General features: G+C 45.5%; 15 non-coding genes across 15 annotated transcripts; 14 read left to right on the top strand and 1 right to left on the bottom strand.

Moving 5' to 3' along the window:
* The first annotated feature begins 11,225 nt into the window (after positions 1-11,225).
* Positions 11,226-11,390, top strand: LOC114429616 (U1 spliceosomal RNA). The gene has a single exon (XR_003669838.1). It is a non-coding gene; the product is annotated as a U1 spliceosomal RNA (small nuclear RNA).
* A 356-nt stretch (positions 11,391-11,746) lies between these two features.
* LOC114429626 (U2 spliceosomal RNA) lies at positions 11,747-11,937 on the top strand. The gene has a single exon (XR_003669848.1). It is a non-coding gene; the product is annotated as a U2 spliceosomal RNA (small nuclear RNA).
* Positions 11,938-12,741: 804 nt separating this feature from the next.
* On the top strand, positions 12,742-12,906 carry LOC114429615 (U1 spliceosomal RNA). The gene has a single exon (XR_003669837.1). It is a non-coding gene; the product is annotated as a U1 spliceosomal RNA (small nuclear RNA).
* Positions 12,907-13,262: 356 nt separating this feature from the next.
* Positions 13,263-13,453, top strand: LOC114429623 (U2 spliceosomal RNA). The gene has a single exon (XR_003669845.1). It is a non-coding gene; the product is annotated as a U2 spliceosomal RNA (small nuclear RNA).
* Positions 13,454-14,258: 805 nt separating this feature from the next.
* On the top strand, positions 14,259-14,423 carry LOC114429614 (U1 spliceosomal RNA). Its single transcript, XR_003669836.1, has one exon. It is a non-coding gene; the product is annotated as a U1 spliceosomal RNA (small nuclear RNA).
* Positions 14,424-14,779: 356 nt separating this feature from the next.
* On the top strand, positions 14,780-14,970 carry LOC114429622 (U2 spliceosomal RNA). Its single transcript, XR_003669844.1, has one exon. It is a non-coding gene; the product is annotated as a U2 spliceosomal RNA (small nuclear RNA).
* An 805-nt stretch (positions 14,971-15,775) lies between these two features.
* On the top strand, positions 15,776-15,940 carry LOC114429613 (U1 spliceosomal RNA). The gene has a single exon (XR_003669835.1). It is a non-coding gene; the product is annotated as a U1 spliceosomal RNA (small nuclear RNA).
* A 356-nt stretch (positions 15,941-16,296) lies between these two features.
* LOC114429625 (U2 spliceosomal RNA) lies at positions 16,297-16,487 on the top strand. Its single transcript, XR_003669847.1, has one exon. It is a non-coding gene; the product is annotated as a U2 spliceosomal RNA (small nuclear RNA).
* Positions 16,488-17,367: 880 nt separating this feature from the next.
* On the bottom strand, positions 17,368-17,473 carry LOC114429629 (U6 spliceosomal RNA). The gene has a single exon (XR_003669851.1). It is a non-coding gene; the product is annotated as a U6 spliceosomal RNA (small nuclear RNA).
* Positions 17,474-18,372: 899 nt separating this feature from the next.
* On the top strand, positions 18,373-18,563 carry LOC114429621 (U2 spliceosomal RNA). The gene has a single exon (XR_003669843.1). It is a non-coding gene; the product is annotated as a U2 spliceosomal RNA (small nuclear RNA).
* Positions 18,564-19,369: 806 nt separating this feature from the next.
* On the top strand, positions 19,370-19,534 carry LOC114429612 (U1 spliceosomal RNA). The gene has a single exon (XR_003669834.1). It is a non-coding gene; the product is annotated as a U1 spliceosomal RNA (small nuclear RNA).
* Positions 19,535-19,890: 356 nt separating this feature from the next.
* Positions 19,891-20,081, top strand: LOC114429620 (U2 spliceosomal RNA). The gene has a single exon (XR_003669842.1). It is a non-coding gene; the product is annotated as a U2 spliceosomal RNA (small nuclear RNA).
* Positions 20,082-20,886: 805 nt separating this feature from the next.
* On the top strand, positions 20,887-21,051 carry LOC114429611 (U1 spliceosomal RNA). Its single transcript, XR_003669833.1, has one exon. It is a non-coding gene; the product is annotated as a U1 spliceosomal RNA (small nuclear RNA).
* A 356-nt stretch (positions 21,052-21,407) lies between these two features.
* Positions 21,408-21,598, top strand: LOC114429619 (U2 spliceosomal RNA). The gene has a single exon (XR_003669841.1). It is a non-coding gene; the product is annotated as a U2 spliceosomal RNA (small nuclear RNA).
* Positions 21,599-22,404: 806 nt separating this feature from the next.
* On the top strand, positions 22,405-22,569 carry LOC114429610 (U1 spliceosomal RNA). Its single transcript, XR_003669832.1, has one exon. It is a non-coding gene; the product is annotated as a U1 spliceosomal RNA (small nuclear RNA).
* Positions 22,570-22,614: the final 45 nt, after the last annotated feature.

Here is a 22,614-nt window from a genome sequence, read left to right as displayed (position 1 = left end):
ACACCAGAGACAGGTTGCAGACCCTCCAGGGTCTGGGCGGAAGAACAGCAGAGATAGAGACGGCGGAAAACAACAGAGATGGAAGGTGAGACGGACCCTCCTGGGTCCGGGCAGAAGACTGGCGAAGACGATGGGGCTGACCCACCAGGTTCAGGGCAGAAGGTCGGCGGAGACGAGGAGGCTGACCCACCAGACGAGAGGCTGACCCTCCAGGGTCAGGCAGAAGGTTGGCGGAGACGATGAGCTGACCCACCAGGGTCGGGCAGAAGGTCGGCGGAGACTAGGCTGCGGACCCTCCAGGGTCCGGGCAGAACGCCGGCGAGGATGAGGCAGAAGACCCTCCAGGGTCCGGAAAGGAAACCAGAGCCGAGGACGAGGCAGAAGACCCTCCAGGGTCCGACAGGAAGCCCGAGCTGAAGACGAGGCAGGAGACCCTCCAGGGTCCAAACTGGAGAGCGGTGGACCACTAAGGTCAGGACAGGAAGCCGGGACGTAACCCCACCAGGCTGAGGACTGGAGCTCGGGGACGGAACCCCACCAGGCTGAGGACTGGAGCTCGGGGACGGAACCCCACCAGGCTGAGGACTGGAGCTCGGGACGGAACACCACCAGGCTGAGGACAGGGAACTGGGGACGGAACCCCACCAGGACTTGGACAGGGAACTGGGGACAGAACCCTACCAGGGTCAGGACTGGGACCCGGAGCTGAGGGTTCATCAGGGCCTGGGCTGGAACCCAGGGTCGAAGACCCTCTAGTGTTGAGGAAAGGCCGAGACGGGAGGAGCGACGTTGTCGGGAGCCCGCCTCCGGCGGAACCGGAAGTGAGTGGTGTTATCCGTGGTGAAGCCGTGAAGGGAGCGGGTGCTGTACGAACGGCCCAGGCAGGGAGCACCGGAGCCACTGGAGAATGGAAATTGTCCATCTCTGGTTGAAACCATGACAACTTTGCCATTATATTAAATAATTCATGTCTACTATATTTCTTATATTTCTATTTGCTATATCATTACTAGTTTATATATGTATTAAAATCTCCTATTATTATACTATATCCGTCACCATTTAATTAATTTATTCTTATAAAAATCTTTTCTTTCTAGTTCACTATTACTATTACATATTTATTCTTACTTTTTTTTAATTAGTTTTCGAGTCAACCACGACCAGCCGGCCCTCGTCCCCCGCGTGCACACAGGTCATATCATGAGGGAGGCCCGGCCTTACAAGGGTTGCTGTACCCGCCCTCAGCTGGGGCCCAGGGGTAAAGAAAAAATCCCCACCCCATGTTTTCCGTACTTGATCTATTATTGTTTGTTTCCACCTTACTTCTTGCAAACAAATTATGTCAGTGTGAATATTGTTAATTATGTCCAGAATCCTGTCTATTGTTCGTGTTCCTGCTATGTTTAATGACGTGATAGAAAACATTACAAGAAGTAAGGTGGAAACGGTGTTTTATTGAATCCCCTATTTTTTCCTCCCTCTTTGTTTCCCCTGTTTGTTTTCCTGTAATTTCTTTCGATGTAGTTTTTTCCCTGCTTCCCTTTCCAGTCAGAGTCAGAGGAGAGCTCTCTTCGACCTAGGTGTGTGGAAACAGAGGCTGCTTCTTTTTCCCTAGCCTTTTCCGCCAGCAGAAAAGCGCTAGATCGACAGGCGGCATCCACATCAGTTGGAGTGGCGTTTATCTGGGAGCCGGTGCTGAAGTCCGCGTCATCCAACTCGAGCCAGCACCAGCTCCTGCCTTCTCCGCGACAGCCTCCAGGTAGGGAACTTCACCCCGCATCCACAGCTGTCGCCGCGCTGATACCCAGCACTACCTGGCTCAGGCATGCCGACGACATTAACGTTTTCGGGACCTAAAGCAGAGCCGTTTTGGAGCTCCCCTTACCCCCTCCAGAGCAGAGCCCACACACGGAGCTCCCTCCTTTGCCAGAAGCGCCTCTGTGTCACTGCCTGTCAATCTTACTGCTGGCTGCTTGGCATCGCCTCTGACTCCACCTCCTGATCTTCACTCTCCTCCATGATAAACTCATCATCCCTTTCACCAGTTTCCATTTCTCCCTCGCTATCCTCCACACATACAATTTTCCATTTTGTTATAACATATTTTGCATTTTTGTAATTTTTTTTGTGCATTCTCTGGCATAATGCCCCTGGGCCCCACACTTGTTGCATAGAAATTCCGGGCAAATCCCTCACGATGTGACCCGGCTGAATGCAGACTCGGACCTGCCGATCGTGGGATGACTCAAAAAATTCTGATCCACCTGCTGTGTTGAATTTGCAGAATATGGCAGCGATTGTACCTCTTCATTAAACTTTACTTTAACAAACCGAGTTCCGTCAGCTACCTTAGTCCCCCGGCACATTTGGCGCTTTATCGGGGACACCGCAGACACACGCCAAGACTCCAGCTTCTCCAGATCTCTTCATCACTGATATAGGCTGGCAGACCTAGGAAGGACACACCAGCTCATCATTATTAATTTCTTTTCCCTCTATGACTGTGTTGCCAATTTTAAAACCGTCAATGAGCTTCGTTTTCCCTGCCCGACTCCCCATTGTAATTTCGTATTTGTTTGGCCCTGTATTTGTACACGCACAAATGTTCCCACACATCAATCGACCACCCTGATTAATTCGATAGGTGAAACAAGTTCTTCTCCTTTTAGTTCAAACCTGCACAGTCAGTTCTTTATCATTTTTCATTTTCTCCCTATCTTCCGTGACTCCGACCTGCTGGCAACATGGCTGCCTGTCCCATTCCTGGCCATCTCTCCTTCTTTTTCGTTAATTTCTCAACTTATTTGTCTCGTTTCGTTTTCCATACTTACCTGTTCGTTTTCCTTTCTTTTTGTCCGTTGTCCGATTGTCTTGTCATTTCCCAGTCCCTTGTTTTGTCACCGGTATCAACCATAATGTTTGCGTGCTTTTTCCACTCCGGAAAAAGTCTTTCAAAAAAAATAAATCCCAAACAAAAAACTACTCCCCGACAGACTGCGGGGAGCGAGGTAAAAATTGTCTTTTAACGAAAAATAATTTCAATAGTCCAAAAAACCAAAACAAAAAGGCACAATAATCCTTTTGCAATTTTTCTGCTGTTCTCTCCGACGCTCTGCTCCGCTGTTGCGACCTCCTCCTCTGTGTGTTTCTAGAGTAGTATGGCCGTGAGCTTGCTTTCTCATCAGCTATGATGTGCTTTTATGCACGTCATACTGGCGTAGTCACGCTGTGACTCTGACATGTGGTTGTTTTGCTGGTGATGAGCAGATGTAGAAACGCTCTCTGTCAGCTTTGCCCCTGCACACTGCCTTCCAACAATGGCCACACTCTCCTGCTCACCCACGCATCCTCCCGATGACCCTACCGCAGCTTGCGCACCGCTGCAGGCCTGCTCACCCACTCTTAAGCACCACTCCCCGGGCTAAAACCAAGCAAACCGCGGAAAGCTAGAACGTTCATTTTTTTTCACTTGTAACATTTGATGGGCAAGTCAGTGTCCAATCGGACCATCAAGCGATATCATGAGGGACTCAAATATCCAATTGTAAGAGCCTTTTGCTCTGGTGTGACCATCAAAGATGGTTGCTTAGACAAGATAAGTCTGACCCTGACTAGCTTTGTGTTTCTTACATTTATTTTATGGAGAAAAGTTTCCCAGCTGCATCACCCCCCCCCCCCCCTGCGAAGATTAAGATTAAGAAACCTTTATTAGTCCCACAATGGGGAAAACAAATATATACATATACAAATATATACATTATATACATATATATATACACTCAACAAAATATAAACGCAACACTTTTGTTTTTGCTCCCATGTTTCATGAGATGGACTTGAAGATCTAAACTTCATTCCAGATACACAATATTACCATTCCTCTCAAACATTGTTCACAAATCTGTCTAAATGTGTGATAGTGAGCACTTCTGCTTTGCTGAGATAATCCATCCCACCTCACAGGTGTGCCACATCAAGATGCTGATCTGACATCATGATTAGTGCACAGGTGTACCTCAAACTGCCACAATAAAAGGCCACCCTGAAATGTGCATTTTGTTTCTGCTTTATTGGCGGTCTGGGGACTCAGAACCAGTCAGTATCTGGTGTGACCACCATTTGCCTCATGCAGTGCAACACATCTTCTTCGCATAGAGTTTATCAGATTGTCTATTGTGGCCTGTGGAATGTTGGTCCACTCCTCTTCAATGGCTGTGCGAAGTTGCTGGATATTAGTGGGAACTGGTGCACGCTGTCGTATACGCCGGTCAAGCACATCCCAAACATGTTCAATGGGTGACATGTCCGGTGAGTATGCTGGCCATGCAAGAACTGGGACATTTTCAGCTTCCAAGAATTGTGTACAGATCCTTGCAACATGGGGCCGTGCATTATCTTGCTGAAACATGAGGTGAGTTCATGGATGGCACAACAATGGGCCTCAGGATCTCATCACGGTATCTCTGTGCATTCAAAATGCCATCAATAAAATGCACCTGTGTTCTTCGTCCATAACAGATGCCTGCCCATACCATGACCCCACCACCACCCATGGGCCACTCGATCCACAACATTGACGTCAGCAAAGCGCTCACCCACACGACGCTCACACGCTGTCTGCCATCTGCCCTGAACAATGTAAACGAGATTCATCCGTGAAGAGAACACCTCTCCAACGTGCTAGGCGCCATCGAATGTGAGCATTTGCCCACTCAAGTCTGTTACGGCGACGATCTGGAGTCAGGTTAAGACCCCGATGAGGACGACGAGCATGCAGTTGAGCTTCCCTGAGACGGTTTCTGACAGTTTGTGCAGAAATTGTTTGGTTATGCAAACCAATTGTTTCAGCAGCTGTCTGAGTGGCTGGTCTCAGACGATCTCGGAGGTGAACCTGCTGGATGTGGAGGTCCTGGGCTGGTGTGGTTACTCGTGGTCTGCGGTTGTGAGGCCGGTTGGATGTACTGCCATATTCTCTGAAACGCCTTTGGAGACGGCTTATGGTGGAGAAATGAACATTCAATGCACGAGCAACAGATCTGGTTGACATTCCTGCTGTCAGCATGCCAATTGCACGCTCCCTCAATGCTTGTGGCATCTGTGGCATTTTGCTGTGAGGACAAAACTGCACATTTCAGGGTGGCCTTTTATTGTGGGCAGTTTGAGGTACACCTGTGCACTAATCATGATGTCAGATCAGCATCTTGATGTGGCACACCTGTGAGGTGGGATGGATTATCTCAGCAAAGCAGAAGTGCTCACTATCACACATTTAGACAGATTTGTGAACAATGTTTGAGAGGAATGGTAATATTGTGTATCTGGAATGAAGTTTAGATCTTCAAGTCCATCTCATGAAACATGGGAGCAAAAACAAAAGTGTTGCGTTTATATTTTTGTTGAGTGTATATATATATACATATACATATATACTGTGAAGTATACAAGGTTATTTACGCAATGACATGATACAGACCACGTATGTATTTGATTATATAAGCTTACACTTTGAGAAAAACACATCTATAACTCTTACAGAGAGTTAGGGAGGAACTCTTTGATGCGGTGAAGGCCGAAGCACTAGGAGGCATGGACTAAGATAAATCATCCAACATAGAAGGGACAAAGGGTTTCATAGTCATAAATATGTTAGACCAATTATGATAATTAGTAGGTGGAGATAAAGGGGCAACATGTCCCAATATGGGAATACCTACGAGGGTCTTGAAGAACTGTTTATCTATTATGCAAATGTACCTCAACTTTCAATAAAACAAGCCTGTGTCCAGGGGAAGGGCAGAACACTTATGGAGGAGAGTGAAGCAGACTGAAAGGCCTGTGTTCACTGTGTGTTCTCCCTTTTGCAAAAGGCGAAACTACAAAACCCAGGGTATTTTCTTTCACTCAATGTTCTGAATACAGGAGACGGAATCTGACAATCCGGGGTGACCAGGGAAGGTCACGACAATATAAATATATATATTATATATATATATATTATATATATAATATATATGCGTGATGAAAGTGGAGAAGCGCAAGAGCCTCTCCAGGTATATAGGTAGGTGTATATGTAATGTTAACTGTTATTTGTGGCCAGTATCGCCAATACCAATACCGATACGTTTACTTTGAAATTTCATGATCATAAACAATTACTTTTTTGCCTTCTTTTTTTGCCTTTAAATAGATTATCGTGATTAGCAGAATAATAATACACAAGAAACATTTGTTAAGAAAATCAAGCTGCAAACAAAAGTGTAGAACTGTATAAGTTTGAAATTTTAACTTCAAAATCATGTCAGCAATGCTCCTTGTGACAGCCATGGCTCTTTGTGAATCATGTAGGTCAAACAGCATGACTAAGATACTTTTATAAAGTTTAACACCTATCTGCATGTAAGATAAGATAAGATAAGATAAGATAAGATAAGATAAGATAAAACTTTATTAATCCCGAAGGAAATTCTTGTGCCAGAGGTATTAAGTTAAATTAAATGCAGTTAAGTACAGAGTATAAGTGTCACTATAATCCAAAAAGAGTACAGTACGCGGTATGAGCACAATATATGATACATGGATACAATATGGAGATGTAAGGTGCTAAGTAAACATAATATAGGAATGACAGTGATGCCTGACATGATTATCTAGCGCTTCTCCCTACAGAAAGGGGAGGAGTTATACAGTCTGATGGCCACTGGCAGGAAGGACCTCCTGTGGCGTTCTGTGCTGCTCCTCGGTAGTCTCAGTCTACCACTGAATGTGCTCCTGTAGGACAGCAGTGTGTCGTGCAGGGGGTGAGACGTGTTGTTACGAATACTGAGGAGTTTCCTCAGTATCCTCCTCTCCGTCACCTCCACCACAGACTCCAGCTCCACTCCCAGCACCGAGCCAGCCTTCCTAATGAGCTTGTTGAATCTGTTGGTGTCGGCCGCCTTCATCCTGCTGCCCCAGCACACTACAGCGTAGAAGATGACGCTGGAGACCACCGAGTGGTAAAACATCTGCAGCATGGTCTGGCAGACGTTAAAGGACCTGAGTCTCCTCAGTAGATACAGGCGACTCTGTCCCTTCCTGTATATTGCCTCTGCGTTTGTGGACCAGTCCAGTTTGTGGTCAATGTGGACACCCAGGTATTTGTAGCTGTCCACAATGTCCACATTGGTACCCTTGATGCTGACCGGGTTAGGGAGTGTCTGGTGCTTCCTGAAGTCCACCACCAGCTCTCTTGTCTTTGTGACATTCAGCTGCAGGTGGTTCTGTCCGCACCACTCCGCAAAGCTGTCCACCACACTCATATACTCCACCTCCCGACCTCTGCTGGTACAGCCCACAATGGCAGAGTCATCCGAGAACTTCTGCAGGTGGCAGGACTGTGAGCAGTGTCTGAAGTCCGATGTATAGAGTGTGAACAGGAATGGAGACAGTACCGTGCCCTGGGGTGCCCCCGTGCTGCTCACTATCGTGTCCGAGACGGTGTTCCTCAGCCTCACAAATTGTGGTCGACCTGTAAGATAGTTAGTGATCCAGGTGACCAGTGGGGTCTCTACCTGCATGTCCAGGAGCTTCCTATTCAAAAGGGCAGGCTGCACGGTGTTAAACGCACTGGAAAAATCAAAGAACATGATTCTAACAGTGTTACCTGCCTCCTCCAAGTAGGTGTGTGCTCTGTGCAGCAGGTAGATGATGGCGTCCTCCACTCCAATACGGGGCTGGTAAGCAAACTGCAGGGGGTCCAGCGATGGTTCCACAACAGCACGCAGGTGTTTCAGGACCAGCCTCTCCAGAGACTTCATCACATGTGAAGTCAGAGCAACTGGTCTGTAGTCGCTGTGTGTGCTTGGATGTTTGGTCTTGGGCACAGGAACAAGGCATGTTGTCTTCCACAGGGCAGGGACAGTCATCAGGCTCAGACTCAGGGAGAAGATGTGCTGGAAGACCCCACACAGCTGTGTGGCGCAGTCCCTGAGTACTCTGGGGCTGAGTCCGTCTGAGTCCTGCAGCTTTTCCCGGTCGTAGTCGACTGAACTCCCTCCTCACATCTTCTGTGGTGATGGCAACTGTGGACACAGAAGAGCAGAGAGAGAGAGATCTGATGGGGGAGGGTGGGGGGTTGTTAATGGAAGTTGGGGTAAGGGGGGCAGGGTGATGTTATTGATGGGAAGGTGAAACTGGTTAGTATGGTTAGGGGGAGGGGGAGGAGGAGGTACATTGTTGTTATTGACAGGTGTTAATGGTGCATCACAGGGAGGGGGAGGGGGAGGGTGGTCAGGGAGTGGACTATCAAACCTGTTGAAAAACAGGTTCAGCTGGTTGGCCTCCTGCAGATCTCCATCCATCAGCTGGTCGGAGATCCTATTGTGGCCGGTGATGGTTCGCATGCCACTCCATACCTCCCTCAAGTTGTTCCGGGCAAGTTGGCTCTCCAGCTTCCTCCTGTAGCTCTCCTTGCCCTCTCCAATCTTCTCCTTCACCTCTGCCTGGGCCCTCCTCATCTCCTCTCTGTCTCCACTCAAGAAGGCTGTCTTCTTTCTGTTGAGTGATGCCTTGATGTCCTTTGTCACCCATGGTTTATTGTTTGGAAAGCAGCGTATTGACCTGGTGGGGATTAGAGAATCTGTACAAAAATTAACATATTCTGTGATACAGTCTGTGAGTGTGTCTACATCCTCACCGTGAGTGTCACAGAACACATCCCAGTCAGTCACCTCAAAACATCCCTGCAGGGTCTCCAGGGCTTCCGGTGTCCACCTCCGTACAGTTTTGGTGGTCACCGGCTGCCGCTGTACTGCTGGTATATACTGGGGTTTGAGGTGGACTAGGCTATGGTCTGATCTGCCCAAGGGAGGGAGAGCTATGGAGCTGTATGCCTCTTTAACATTAGCATACAGTAAATCTAGAGTTTTATTTTCTCTTGTTTTACAGTCCACAAACTGCTTGAAAGTGGGCAGAGTTGATTTCAGATTAACATGGTTAAAATCACCAGAAATCGCTATGAAGGCATTAGGGTGCTGGGTCTGAAGCCTCGCGGTCACAGAGCTGATGACGTCAGTAGCCCGCGACGCCTCAGCCGAGGGAGCAATGTAAACAACGAGTACAATGGCGTGAGAGAACTCTCTGGGCAAATAATACGGACGTAGACTCACCGCTAGCAGTTCAATGTCCGGGCTGCACACACGCTCCTTTACCGTAACGTGTCCAGGGCTGCACCACCGGTTGTTCACGTAGAGCGCAAGTCCCCCTCCTTTCTTCCTGCCGCTCTCGGTGCAGTTCCTGTCCGCCCGTACCAACTGAAAGCCGGCTAAACTCACGGTAGAGTCCGGTATGTTTGCGTGCAGCCACGTCTCTGTAAAGCACATTACAGACGCCTCACGAAACACACACTCGCTCTTTGTGAGAGATGTTAACTCTTCCATCTTATTACCCAGTGATCTAACATTACCCATGACGATAGAAGGAAGATACGGCTTGTATCTTCTTTTCCTCAGCTGTCTTCTTTTGCCCCCTCTGCTTCCACGTTGTTTCCTTCTTAGTTCTTTGGGGATTTCGTGTCGCTGGCCATACATCCCGCTGTGCTGGAGACTCATCAGCTGATCCCTGGTTTAAACAATGGAGCCCTGGCGTGTTTCCGTCACGGCCGAGACGCGGCATGATAAAAGTGCTCCAAAAGCGATGAAGACCACGAAGAAAGTCCGAAAAAGACGCATTATTGAAGTGCCTGACCGCTTATACTTCGATTTAGTACAAAGTAGAGTGTTTAGAGTAGAAATAAATTACGAAAAACAACTTAATACACCCGCGGTGTGCGGAGCTTCTCTGGCTGGCTGCTACCGCGAGGCCGAGCCGGAAGCTAATAATGTAGCCTAAATATGAAGAATAAAGATCCTTCAACAGTTATCACCAAAGCATAATTATATTAATCATACTGTAATACATATCGTTATATAAACTTATATAATAAATTTTGGGGGCAACAGTGGCGCAGTGGGATAGCAGGGTTGTCCAATAACCGGAAGGTTGGTGGTTCAATCCCAACTCCTCCCTAGTCACTGTTGTGTGTTCTTGGGCAAGACACTTCACCCTAGCCTGTGGGGCGCCTTCCTAGTCATTGTATGACACTGCTTGTGCAGCAGCCGTAAGGAATTTCCCTCTGGGATTAATACAATTTTATACATCTAAAAAAAAAAAAAATTACATTATTAGATATATTTTGGAATTTGAGAAAAACGAGATTTATTTCCGCTGGTGATATGATGACGGTTCAGTCATTCTGCTTAAATTGCATGTCTTAGAGTAATTACTGATCCTAACTTTGGTATCGATACTATCGATATTTAGATCGATTCGCCCACCCCTACCGTCCACTCCACGCATCAACCTGGTATTGCAGTACTTCCAGGAATGGTGCACCCCCTCCTTTTGCTGTAGAAAAATACACGGAGAAGTTTTACCGTAGTAGTTTGACATGCGTGGATGCTGCTCTCCTTGAAACACGAAGCACCCAACTCTCATCTTCAGTGACCAGGAAAAATGAGCTTCTGTGTGAAAGGGAGATGTGGCTTCAGGATGAGCTCTGGGGCGTGTGCAAACATATAAATACTTAATAAATAAAATAGAAATTAGGAAATGAACAATAAGCAACCTTTTAGGGAACAAAATGTGTACATTACTGTACAAAGAAGTATGATAAACATGACAGACCTGCAAGAAATCTTCCCTGTTATGGAACTGTATTGTGTATGAAGCGTAGTTCACACTCCGCACCAGCAGGTGGCAGCAGCAGAAAAGCCAGATGGCTAAGCAAGATTTAGACAAAAAAAAAGGAAGTGATTGTACTGTGAGGAGAAAACAATTTGCTGTTATATTCCTTCCTCTGAATGTCACATGTATATCAGATAGTCTTCTGTCTTGATATTGTCATACAGCTTTGTTTCACCTGGATTTGCTGGCAGATTTCTTTAGTCTTTTTTTGTAAGGATAGAAAGACTTGTAGGGGTAATCTGAATGTTAAAGTATGATGGAAAGTGCAGGGTGTGTGCTCCAAATAAACAGTTAATCTTGACTGGCATTTGTGCCAAAACCTAGTTACTCTATAATGGCAGTCTATGAAGATGCAGCCTGAGCTGTGTGTGTGTGGTTTTGATGGTTTGTAGATTGTCAGGTACCATTGTTCAGGGGGGCATCTGTGTGAAAGGCTCCCCTGTTTGTGACGTGCCCAACTCATACTTACCTGGCAGGGGAGATACCATGATCAAGAAGGTGGTTCACCCAGGGCGAGGCTCAGCCATTGCACTCTAGGTTGTGCTGACCCCTGCGAATTCCCCAAATGTGGGAATCTCGACTGCATAATTTCTGGTAGTGGGGGACTGCGTTCGCGCTCTCCCCTCATAACGTGTATAATGAAAATGAACAAGCAGCTCTCTGTGTGCGTGTGTGTTTACCTGGTGCTCTCTCGCAGCACCTTCCAGTGGTTTGTTTAGCATGAAATTTGCACTCCTAGTGGTTTGTTCAGCATGAAATTTGCACTCCTATTCTTTTCTCTAGGCCTCATGTGTGGATTAAAGATTTGCTGACTGCATTATAATTTAGTTTTTCACTTTGATTTGTGTTGGGCCCTTTAGTCAAGTTGTAGAAGGGCAGTTTCTAGCTGAAAGCTAAAATCGGAGTCGCTGTTCGTCTTCGGAACCATCAGTGAGAGAGACGGCGCCGTGCATGGCTCGCTTTCCTCTGGCCCCAGCGTGGCATCGCTTCTCGGCCTTTTGGCTAAGATCAAGTGTAGTATCTGTTCTTATCAGTTTAATATCTGATACGTCCCCTACCCGGGGACCATATATTAAATTGCTTTTTGGACAAGGGAGATGGAATAGGGGCTTGCTCTGTCCACTCCACGCATCAACCTGGTATTGCAGTACTTCCAGGAATGGTGCACCCCCTCCTTTTGCTGTAGAAAAATACACGGAGAAGATTACCGTAGTAGTTTGACATGCGTGGATGCTGCTCTCCTTGAAACACGAAGCACCCAACTCTCATCTTCAGTGACCAGGAAAAATGAGCTTCTGTGTGAAAGGGAGATGTGGCTTCAGGATGAGCTCTGGGGCGTGTGCAAACATATAAATACTTCATAAATAAAATAGAAATTAGGAAATGAACAATAAGCAACCTTTTAGGGAACAAAATGTGTACATTACTGTACAAAGAAGTATGATAAACATGACAGACCTGCAAGAAATCTTCCCTGTTATGGAACTGTATTGTGTATGAAGCGTAGTTCACACTCCGCACCAGCAGGTGGCAGCAGCAGAAAAGCCAGATGGCTAAGCAAGATTTAGACAAAAAAAGGAAGTGATTGTACTGTGAGGAGAAAACAATTTGCTGTTATATTCCTTCCTCTGAATGTCACATGTATATCAGATAGTCTTCTGTCTTGATATTGTCATACAGCTTTGTTTCACCTGGATTTGCTGGCAGATTTCTTTAGTCTTTTTTTGTAAGGATAGAAAGACTTGTAGGGGTAATCTGAATGTTAAAGTATGATGGAAAGTGCAGGGTGTGTGCTCCAAATAAACAGTTAATCTTGACTGGCATTTGTGCCAAAACCTAGTTACTCTATAATGGCAGTCTATGAAGATGCAGCCTGAGCTGTGTGTGTGTGGTTTTGATGGTTTGTAGATTGTCAGGTACCATTGTTCAGGGGGGCATCTGTGTGAAAGGCTCCCCTGTTTGTGACGTGCCCAACTCATACTTACCTGGCAGGGGAGATACCATGATCAAGAAGGTGGTTCACCCAGGGCGAGGCTCAGCCATTGCACTCTAGGTTGTGCTGACCCCTGCGAATTCCCCAAATGTGGGAATCTCGACTGCATAATTTCTGGTAGTGGGGGACTGCGTTCGCGCTCTCCCCTCATAACGTGTTTAATGAAAATGAACAAGCAGCTCTCTGTGTGCGTGTGTGTTTACCTGGTGCTCTCTCGCAGCACCTTCCAGTGGTTTGTTTAGCATGAAATTTGCACTCCTAGTGGTTTGTTCAGCATGAAATTTGCACTCCTATTCTTTTCTCTAGGCCTCATGTGTGGATTAAAGATTTGCTGACTGCATTATAATTTAGTTTTTCACTTTGATTTGTGTTGGGCCCTTTAGTCAAGTTGTAGAAGGGCAGTTTCTAGCTGAAAGCTAAAATCGGAGTCGCTGTTCGTCTTCGGAACCATCAGTGAGAGAGACGGCGCCGTGCATGGCTCGCTTTCCTCTGGCCCCAGCGTGGCATCGCTTCTCGGCCTTTTGGCTAAGATCAAGTGTAGTATCTGTTCTTATCAGTTTAATATCTGATACGTCCCCTACCCGGGGACCATATATTAAATTGCTTTTTGGACAAGGGAGATGGAATTGGGGCTTGCTCCGTCCACTCCACGCATCAACCTGGTATTGCAGTACTTCCAGGAATGGTGCACCCCCTCCTTTTGCTGTAGAAAAATACACGGAGAAGATTTACCGTAGTAGTTTGACATGCGTGGATGCTGCTCTCCTTGAAACACGAAGCACCCAACTCTCATCTTCAGTGACCAGGAAAATGAGCTTCTGTGTGAAAGGGAGATGTGGCTTCAGGATGAGCTCTGGGGCAGTGTGCAAACATATAAATACTTCATAAATAAAATAGAAATTAGGAAATGAACAATAAGCAACCTTTTAGGGAACAAAATGTGTACATTACTGTACAAAGAAGTATGATAAACATGACAGACCTGCAAGAAATCTTCCCTGTTATGGAACTGTATTGTGTATGAAGCGTAGTTCACACTCCGCACCAGCAGGTGGCAGCAGCAGAAAAGCCAGATGGCTAAGCAAGATTTAGACAAAAAAAGGAAGTGATTGTACTGTGAGGAGAAAACAATTTGCTGTTATATTCCTTCCTCTGAATGTCACATGTATATCAGATAGTCTTCTGTCTTGATATTGTCATACAGCTTTGTTTCACCTGGATTTGCTGGCAGATTTCTTTAGTCTTTTTTTGTAAGGATAGAAAGACTTGTAGGGGTAATCTGAATGTTAAAGTATGATGGAAAGTGCAGGGTGTGTGCTCCAAATAAACAGTTAATCTTGACTGGCATTTGTGCCAAAACCTAGTTACTCTATAATGGCAGTCTATGAAGATGCAGCCTGAGCTGTGTGTGTGTGGTTTTGATGGTTTGTAGATTGTCAGGTACCATTGTTCAGGGGGGCATCTGTGTGAAAGGCTCCCCTGTTTGTGACGTGCCCAACTCATACTTACCTGGCAGGGGAGATACCATGATCAAGAAGGTGGTTCACCCAGGGCGAGGCTCAGCCATTGCACTCTAGGTTGTGCTGACCCCTGCGAATTCCCCAAATGTGGGAATCTCGACTGCATAATTTCTGGTAGTGGGGGACTGCGTTCGCGCTCTCCCCTCATAACGTGTTTAATGAAAATGAACAAGCAGCTCTCTGTGTGCGTGTGTGTTTACCTGGTGCTCTCTCGCAGCACCTTCCAGTGGTTTGTTTAGCATGAAATTTGCACTCCTAGTGGTTTGTTCAGCATGAAATTTGCACTCCTATTCTTTTCTCTAGGCCTCATGTGTGGATTAAAGATTTGCTGACTGCATTATAATTTAGTTTTTCACTTTGATTTGTGTTGGGCCCTTTAGTCAAGTTGTAGAAGGGCAGTTTCTAGCTGAAAGCTAAAATCGGAGTCGCTGTTCGTCTTCGGAACCATCAGTGAGAGAGACGGCGCCGTGCATGGCTCGCTTTCCTCTGGCCCCAGCGTGGCATCGCTTCTCGGCCTTTTGGCTAAGATCAAGTGTAGTATCTGTTCTTATCAGTTTAATATCTGATACGTCCCCTACCCGGGGACCATATATTAAATTGCTTTTTGGACAAGGGAGATGGAATTGGGGCTTGCTCCGTCCACTCCACGCATCAACCTGGTATTGCAGTACTTCCAGGAATGGTGCACCCCCTCCTTTTGCTGTAGAAAAATACACGGAGAAGATTTACCGTAGTAGTTTGACATGCGTGGATGCTGCTCTCCTTGAAACACGAAGCACCCAACTCTCATCTTCAGTGACCAGGAAAGATGAGCTTCTGTGTGAAAGGGAGATGTGGCTTCAGGATGAGCTCTGGGGCATGTGCAAACATATAAATACTTCATAAATAAAATAGAAATTAGGAAATGAACAATAAGCAACCTTTTAGGGAACAAAATGTGTACATTACTGTACAAAGAAGTATGATAAACATGACAGACCTGCAAGAAATCTTCCCTGTTGTGGAACTGTATTGTGTATGAAGCGTAGTTCACACTCCGCACCAGCAGGTGGCAGCAGCAGAAAAGCCAGATGGCTAAGCAAGATTTAGACAAAAAAAGGAAGTGATTGTACTGTGAGGAGAAAACAATTTGCTGTTATATTCCTTCCTCTGAATGTCACATGTATATCAGATAGTCTTCTGTCTTGATATTGTCATACAGCTTTGTTTCACCTGGATTTGCTGGCAGATTTCTTTAGTCTTTTTTTGTAAGGATAGAAAGACTTGTAGGGGTAATCTGAATGTTAAAGTATGATGGAAAGTGCAGGGTGTGTGCTCCAAATAAACAGTTAATCTTGACTGGCATTTGTGCCAAAACCTAGTTACTCTATAATGGCAGTCTATGAAGATGCAGCCTGAGCTGTGTGTGTGTGGTTTTGATGGTTTGTAGATTGTCAGGTACCATTGTTCAGGGGGGCATCTGTGTGAAAGGCTCCCCTGTTTGTGACGTGCCCAACTCATACTTACCTGGCAGGGGAGATACCATGATCAAGAAGGTGGTTCACCCAGGGCGAGGCTCAGCCATTGCACTCTAGGTTGTGCTGACCCCTGCGAATTCCCCAAATGTGGGAATCTCGACTGCATAATTTCTGGTAGTGGGGGACTGCGTTCGCGCTCTCCCCTCATAACGTGTTTAATGAAAATGAACAAGCAGCTCTCTGTGTGCGTGTGTGTTTACCTGGTGCTCTCTCGCAGCACCTTCCAGTGGTTTGTTTAGCATGAAATTTGCACTCCTAGTGGTTTGTTCAGCATGAAATTTGCACTCCTATTCTTTTCTCTAGGCCTCATGTGTGGATTAAAGATTTGCTGACTGCATTATAATTTAGTTTTTCACTTTGATTTGTGTTGGGCCCTTTAGTCAAGTTGTAGAAGGGCAGTTTCTAGCTGAAAGCTAAAATCGGAGTCGCTGTTCGTCTTCGGAACCATCAGTGAGAGAGACGGCGCCGTGCATGGCTCGCTTTCCTCTGGCCCCAGCGTGGCATCGCTTCTCGGCCTTTTGGCTAAGATCAAGTGTAGTATCTGTTCTTATCAGTTTGATATCTGATACGTCCCCTACCCGGGGACCATATATTAAATTGCTTTTTGGACAAGGGAGATGGAATAGGGGCTTGCTCCGTCCACTCCACGCATCAACCTGGTATTGCAGTACTTCCAGGAATGGTGCACCCCCTCCTTTTGCTGTAGAAAAATACACGGAGAAGATTTACCGTAGTAGTTTGACATGCGTGGATGCTGCTCTCCTTGAAACACGAAGCACCCAACTCTCATCTTCAGTGACCAGGAAAAATGAGCTTCTGTGTGAAAGGGAGATGTGGCTTCAGGATGAGCTCTGGGGCGTGTGCAAACATATAAATACTTCATAAATAAAATAGAAATCAGGAAATGAACAATAAGCAACCTTTTAGGGAACAAAATGTGTACATTACTGTACAAAGAAGTGTGATATACATGACAGACTATTGTCAATTTGAATCGAACAAAAATTCAAGAGCCAGAAGTCAGCCTTCAGCAGGATTTTGTTCAGATCAATTGTTGACACGTATCAGCCAGCCAATTCAGATAAAATCCCCCGAACCTCAAACTGAAGATCTTTTATAGTCAAGCCTGTCTGTGTGTGTGTGGGTGAAGGTGTGTGTCTAAATTAGGCAACTAATTCTGGCATTGTGTGTGCTTCCACATCTGTTTCCTATCAACTGACTTGTTTTTAAGCACATAGCCAGTTCAACCGAGGACAAGCCTGGTCATTCTGACCTAGCTCCTCAACTCTTGAACTAAGCAAGTAAGGAGAAAACAATGAACAAGGATAGATAAAGGAATTCTGAATCTGACCAGAGACATCGCCATTGAAATACATGATTGACAGCCTCTTTGTGTGGAGATCAGTGGTGTCTGTCTCTTGTCTGTGAGAAGCTCCACACCCAGGCCTCTCCAGTAGTTAGTATTTTTAAGTTTCCAGTCAACGGAGTGTTGACAGAATCTGTAGGTGCAGTAGTAGTCGTAGCTACATCAGAAAACTGAAATTCTTTATAAAAAAAAAAATTAAAAAATGTAAAAAATGAGGAACGCTTCACGAATTTGCGTGTCATCCTTGCGCAGGGGCCATGCTAATCTTCTCTGTATCGTTCCAATTTTAGTATATGTGCTACCGAAATAACACATTTGTACCTTCGTACAGGTGTGTTTATGTACAGCTTCTCTGTCACCGGAACCTGTAAGTCACGGTGCTCTTAGAATGTGCTTAAAATGTAAATCAGTCTCTTCCCGGAAGCTGATTGGCCCGTCCTTTTTTCTGTGCCAGACAAAGGCGATGCATATCCACAGGTCTAATGAGAAGAATTAAAAGTCGAAATGAGTATCAGCTAGGTGACAGAAGTCAATATACTTAACAATATTTTATATGTCCATCAGTGTCCAGTAAGCACATTTCAGTGTGAACCAAATACTACATACAACAGAGCAATACAATAATATGTTTTGCAGTAGTCCGTCTGCTCTATACACAGCAAAATTGGACAGTTGAAATTTCATAGTTAAAGGTTAAGGAGTTGATTTTAAGTTGATTTCAACTCCGAAAGTGTAATTTCAACACTTTCAGAGTTAAACTGTGTCTAGTTGTGTGCCTCTGCCTCCACCCCAGTATGGCTGACATGCACAGGTTCCTTTTGATGATGTGCTCGATAATGGCCTCCTGTTTCTCCTGGTTGTTTGAAAAAGTTGTTCACACTCCACACCAGCAGGTGGCAGCAGCTGAATTTAATGAAAATGAACAAGGATGTGAGTGTTTACCTGGTGCTCTCTCTCAGCACCTTCCAGTGGTTTGTTCAGCATGAAATTTGCACTCCTATTCTTTTCTCTAGGCCTCATGTGTGGATTAAAGATTTGCTGACTGCATTATAATTTAGTTTTTCACTTTGATTTGTGTTGGGCCCTTTAGTCAAGTTGTAGAAGGGCAGTTTCTAGCTGAAAGCTAAAATCGGAGTCGCTGTTCGTCTTCGGAACCATCAGTGAGAGAGACGGCGCCGTGCATGGCTCGCTTTCCTCTGGCCCCAGCGTGGCATCGCTTCTCGGCCTTTTGGCTAAGATCAAGTGTAGTATCTGTTCTTATCAGTTTAATATCTGATACGTCCCCTACCCGGGGACCATATATTAAATTGCTTTTTGGACAAGGGAGATGGAATTGGGGCTTGCTCCGTCCACTCCACGCATCAACCTGGTATTGCAGTACTTCCAGGAATGGTGCACCCCCTCCTTTTGCTGTAGAAAAATACACGGAGAAGATTTACCGTAGTAGTTTGACATGCGTGGATGCTGCTCTCCTTGAAACACGAAGCACCCAACTCTCATCTTCAGTGACCAGGAAAGATGAGCTTCTGTGTGAAAGGGAGATGTGGCTTCAGGATGAGCTCTGGGGCATGTGCAAACATATAAATACTTCATAAATAAAATAGAAATTAGGAAATGAACAATAAGCAACCTTTTAGGGAACAAAATGTGTACATTACTGTACAAAGAAGTATGATAAACATGACAGACCTGCAAGAAATCTTCCCTGTTGTGGAACTGTATTGTGTATGAAGCGTAGTTCACACTCCGCACCAGCAGGTGGCAGCAGCAGAAAAGCCAGATGGCTAAGCAAGATTTAGACAAAAAAAGGAAGTGATTGTACTGTGAGGAGAAAACAATTTGCTGTTATATTCCTTCCTCTGAATGTCACATGTATATCAGATAGTCTTCTGTCTTGATATTGTCATACAGCTTTGTTTCACCTGGATTTGCTGGCAGATTTCTTTAGTCTTTTTTTTGTAAGGATAGAAAGACTTGTAGGGGTAATCTGAATGTTAAAGTATGATGGAAAGTGCAGGGTGTGTGCTCCAAATAAACAGTTAATCTTGACTGGCATTTGTGCCAAAACCTAGTTACTCTATAATGGCAGTCTATGAAGATGCAGCCTGAGCTGTGTGTGTGTGGTTTTGATGGTTTGTAGATTGTCAGGTACCATTGTTCAGGGGGGCATCTGTGTGAAAGGCTCCCCTGTTTGTGACGTGCCCAACTCATACTTACCTGGCAGGGGAGATACCATGATCAAGAAGGTGGTTCACCCAGGGCGAGGCTCAGCCATTGCACTCTAGGTTGTGCTGACCCCTGCGAATTCCCCAAATGTGGGAATCTCGACTGCATAATTTCTGGTAGTGGGGGACTGCGTTCGCGCTCTCCCCTCATAACGTGTTTAATGAAAATGAACAAGCAGCTCTCTGTGTGCGTGTGTGTTTACCTGGTGCTCTCTCGCAGCACCTTCCAGTGGTTTGTTTAGCATGAAATTTGCACTCCTAGTGGTTTGTTCAGCATGAAATTTGCACTCCTATTCTTTTCTCTAGGCCTCATGTGTGGATTAAAGATTTGCTGACTGCATTATAATTTAGTTTTTCACTTTGATTTGTGTTGGGCCCTTTAGTCAAGTTGTAGAAGGGCAGTTTCTAGCTGAAAGCTAAAATCGGAGTCGCTGTTCGTCTTCGGAACCATCAGTGAGAGAGACGGCGCCGTGCATGGCTCGCTTTCCTCTGGCCCCAGCGTGGCATCGCTTCTCGGCCTTTTGGCTAAGATCAAGTGTAGTATCTGTTCTTATCAGTTTAATATCTGATACGTCCCCTACCCGGGGACCATATATTAAATTGCTTTTTGGACAAGGGAGATGGAATTGGGGCTTGCTCCGTCCACTCCACGCATCAACCTGGTATTGCAGTACTTCCAGGAATGGTGCACCCCCTCCTTTTGCTGTAGAAAAATACACGGAGAAGATTTACCGTAGTAGTTTGACATGCGTGGATGCTGCTCTCCTTGAAACACGAAGCACCCAACTCTCATCTTCAGTGACCAGGAAAAATGAGCTTCTGTGTGAAAGGGAGATGTGGCTTCAGGATGAGCTCTGGGGCGTGTGCAAACATATAAATACTTAATAAATAAAATAGAAATTAGGAAATGAACAATAAGCAACCTTTTAGGGAACAAAATGTGTACATTACTGTACAAAGAAGTATGATAAACATGACAGACCTGCAAGAAATCTTCCCTGTTGTGGAACTGTATTGTGTATGAAGCGTAGTTCACACTCCGCACCAGCAGGTGGCAGCAGCAGAAAAGCCAGATGGCTAAGCAAGATTTAGACAAAAAAAGGAAGTGATTGTACTGTGAGGAGAAAACAATTTGCTGTTATATTCCTTCCTCTGAATGTCACATGTATATCAGATAGTCTTCTGTCTTGATATTGTCATACAGCTTTGTTTCACCTGGATTTGCTGGCAGATTTCTTTAGTCTTTTTTTGTAAGGATAGAAAGACTTGTAGGGGTAATCTGAATGTTAAAGTATGATGGAAAGTGCAGGGTGTGTGCTCCAAATAAACAGTTAATCTTGACTGGCATTTGTGCCAAAACCTAGTTACTCTATAATGGCAGTCTATGAAGATGCAGCCTGAGCTGTGTGTGTGTGGTTTTGATGGTTTGTAGATTGTCAGGTACCATTGTTCAGGGGGGCATCTGTGTGAAAGGCTCCCCTGTTTGTGACGTGCCCAACTCATACTTACCTGGCAGGGGAGATACCATGATCAAGAAGGTGGTTCACCCAGGGCGAGGCTCAGCCATTGCACTCTAGGTTGTGCTGACCCCTGCGAATTCCCCAAATGTGGGAATCTCGACTGCATAATTTCTGGTAGTGGGGGACTGCGTTCGCGCTCTCCCCTCATAACGTGTTTAATGAAAATGAACAAGCAGCTCTCTGTGTGCGTGTGTGTTTACCTGGTGCTCTCTCGCAGCACCTTCCAGTGGTTTGTTTAGCATGAAATTTGCACTCCTAGTGGTTTGTTCAGCATGAAATTTGCACTCCTATTCTTTTCTCTAGGCCTCATGTGTGGATTAAAGATTTGCTGACTGCATTATAATTTAGTTTTTCACTTTGATTTGTGTTGGGCCCTTTAGTCAAGTTGTAGAAGGGCAGTTTCTAGCTGAAAGCTAAAATCGGAGTCGCTGTTCGTCTTCGGAACCATCAGTGAGAGAGACGGCGCCGTGCATGGCTCGCTTTCCTCTGGCCCCAGCGTGGCATCGCTTCTCGGCCTTTTGGCTAAGATCAAGTGTAGTATCTGTTCTTATCAGTTTAATATCTGATACGTCCCCTACCCGGGGACCATATATTAAATTGCTTTTTGGACAAGGGAGATGGAATTGGGGCTTGCTCCGTCCACTCCACGCATCAACCTGGTATTGCAGTACTTCCAGGAATGGTGCACCCCCTCCTTTTGCTGTAGAAAAATACACGGAGAAGATTTACCGTAGTAGTTTGACATGCGTGGATGCTGCTCTCCTTGAAACACGAAGCACCCAACTCTCATCTTCAGTGACCAGGAAAGATGAGCTTCTGTGTGAAAGGGAGATGTGGCTTCAGGATGAGCTCTGGGGCATGTGCAAACATATAAATACTTCATAAATAAAATAGAAATTAGGAAATGAACAATAAGCAACCTTTTAGGGAACAAAATGTGTACATTACTGTACAAAGAAGTATGATAAACATGACAGACCTGCAAGAAATCTTCCCTGTTGTGGAACTGTATTGTGTATGAAGCGTAGTTCACACTCCGCACCAGCAGGTGGCAGCAGCAGAAAAGCCAGATGGCTAAGCAAGATTTAGACAAAAAAAGGAAGTGATTGTACTGTGAGGAGAAAACAATTTGCTGTTATATTCCTTCCTCTGAATGTCACATGTATATCAGATAGTCTTCTGTCTTGATATTGTCATACAGCTTTGTTTCACCTGGATTTGCTGGCAGATTTCTTTAGTCTTTTTTTTGTAAGGATAGAAAGACTTGTAGGGGTAATCTGAATGTTAAAGTATGATGGAAAGTGCAGGGTGTGTGCTCCAAATAAACAGTTAATCTTGACTGGCATTTGTGCCAAAACCTAGTTACTCTATAATGGCAGTCTATGAAGATGCAGCCTGAGCTGTGTGTGTGTGGTTTTGATGGTTTGTAGATTGTCAGGTACCATTGTTCAGGGGGGCATCTGTGTGAAAGGCTCCCCTGTTTGTGACGTGCCCAACTCATACTTACCTGGCAGGGGAGATACCATGATCAAGAAGGTGGTTCACCCAGGGCGAGGCTCAGCCATTGCACTCTAGGTTGTGCTGACCCCTGCGAATTCCCCAAATGTGGGAATCTCGACTGCATAATTTCTGGTAGTGGGGGACTGCGTTCGCGCTCTCCCCTCATAACGTGTTTAATGAAAATGAACAAGCAGCTCTCTGTGTGCGTG

Source organism: Parambassis ranga, unplaced genomic scaffold, assembly GCF_900634625.1.
Source record: "Parambassis ranga unplaced genomic scaffold, fParRan2.1 scaffold_177_arrow_ctg1, whole genome shotgun sequence".
Taxonomy (NCBI): Eukaryota; Metazoa; Chordata; class Actinopteri; family Ambassidae; genus Parambassis; species Parambassis ranga.
Note: the sequence above shows the minus strand (reverse complement) of the source record. Positions and strands in the feature narration are given on the sequence as shown.